The sequence below is a fragment of the Cibotium barometz genome, chromosome 24, assembly GCF_041138505.1.
Source record: "Cibotium barometz isolate CiBa-2024 chromosome 24, ASM4113850v1, whole genome shotgun sequence".
In the NCBI taxonomy this organism is placed as follows: Eukaryota; Viridiplantae; Streptophyta; class Polypodiopsida; order Cyatheales; family Cibotiaceae; genus Cibotium; species Cibotium barometz.
The window spans coordinates 3875466-3877361 of record NC_141069.1 but is presented as its reverse complement, the minus strand read 5'-3'; the positions used below and the strand labels follow the sequence as shown (position 1 = coordinate 3877361).

General features: G+C 46.4%; 1 pseudogene; it reads left to right on the top strand.

The window, feature by feature from the left end:
* The first annotated feature begins 448 nt into the window (after positions 1 to 448).
* LOC147624820 (uncharacterized) lies at positions 449 to 1618 on the top strand (annotated as a pseudogene).
* Positions 1619 to 1896: the final 278 nt, after the last annotated feature.

The window sequence follows — 1896 nt, the reverse complement described above, 5'->3', positions numbered from 1 at the left end:
ATGAGTCACGCTCCGATAGTGCTACCTATGTGTACACGTGTGTGCGTGTATGTGTGTGTCTCCCCAGAAATAAAGGGGGGAATCACCTATCTAAATGTCCTTCCATTCCTCTTGAATCTTCCCACCTGTGTCCCCCCACCACTCGATATGATTAAGCTTGCAAGTTGCACCACCATTGTTGTGAGCTTAAAGATATTGCATGTGGAGGGTACAATTTACAAGTATGGCCCTCAAATCTACGAAGATACTTATTTATTCATATCGATCCTCCAAATTAGGCGCCTTAATCTAGAATTAAGATACATAGCCCATTAATCTGCTAATATTAGTCACACCCTAGCTATAGTGATCCTTGTAAGTTTGGGAATGGAAGTGGGGGCCATAGCCTTACAATCTCCGCAGGAAATTCTAATAAAGTCATTATTAATCACACCCTCGCGTCCCTGTATGCCGCCAAGTTTCCCACACGTTGAAAGGCCGGCGTCACACGCTTGCACAGACACGGCTACGGCAAGCTTACAAAAGCTGACCTCTCAGAGAGAAGCATAGAAACTGTTGAAGGGGCCATTGGATGAGATGGAAATGGAGATGGAAATGGTGATGATCGAAGCTCTGGCTATGGCAAGACCAGAAGAGAGGAAGGATCCCGCAGAATCTGATCCGGCACAGTCAAGCTCTGAGGTGAGGATGGCTATGGCGATGGTGAAGCCATCATTAGCAGAAGCGGCCATGGCTATGTTGCTTGCTAGGTCACCGCCCCAGAAGATGGAAGTTGAGATGGGGTACTGTAGATGCTCGGGAGCTTGAGATGATGATGGTCATGCTGAAACCGTTGGAGGCTTGCCGAAAGCAGGGGGGAAAGTGGTGTAGGGGAGTAATGGCGGCTCTGGACATGGAGACAGAGATGGTGTTTCGGCAGCAGACAGATTTCTAGCCCACCATCATGCCCGGACATTCTCCTTGCCAGTGTGCAGCACCACAGACTGAATTGTTGTAGTCCACCGACAAGATGGAAATGTAGCACACACCATCATGATGCCTTCCACACAGAGTGCATTCTCCACCGCCCGCAGGGCTTTGCCATGTGTGTTTTTAGCCGGGGTCTCGCACACGGCTAGAGAAACGCTTCTTCGCCATGTGTGCTGCAGAGGACGAAAGCTCATACAGGTGATTCGTTTACCCTCCTAACCCCTCGTCAAGCAGCTTCTTTCGCTCCAGCCTTGCATCCTTGGGTCTTAACTTGCCTCTAGATGTATTTAGTGTTTGACTTCATTTTGGGCGGATGTGAAGCTTGGTTGTGATTGTTCTGCCATGATAATCCACCAGATTAGTCTCACCCCAAGCATGGTTGGTTGGTTGGTTTCTTTCTAGCAAGGATGTGAATCCTTTGGTCTTGGGGCTATGTGAAATACTGTATCTAGCCTTGCCTTTTTTAGTTCGTTCATCAGCAATTGTATTTTGAAAACTGTGATTGTGCCAAATGTAATGCTTCATTACTGCATATAAGCAGGAAAATGGAGTGCATTTTTTAAATTGTAAGCTCACATCTACTGGGACTATAGGTATGGGCAGCATGGGAACAACAGAAGAAGAAGTTGTCCATCTCATCTTTTCTTTTATTTTCTGTTCTTTTGAGTCCCATCTTTTCTTTTGAATTCAAGGAGTCCTGTGTGGGGATTCTTGGGGGTGTTACGAGACTAGTAGTAGTCTTCGAGCCATTAAATTAATGCATCTCAGAACTTCATTTAGTAGGGCAGGAGATTGTATATCGTCTACATGAACCTCAATTCTAGCTATGGCAAACAGCTCACATCTCTATTATTGGTGCGTGGAGAATCACAGGTGTCAAGGCCCCACGGACCCTTCTAAAGTTCTGTGGTACTCTTGTTACTTGTA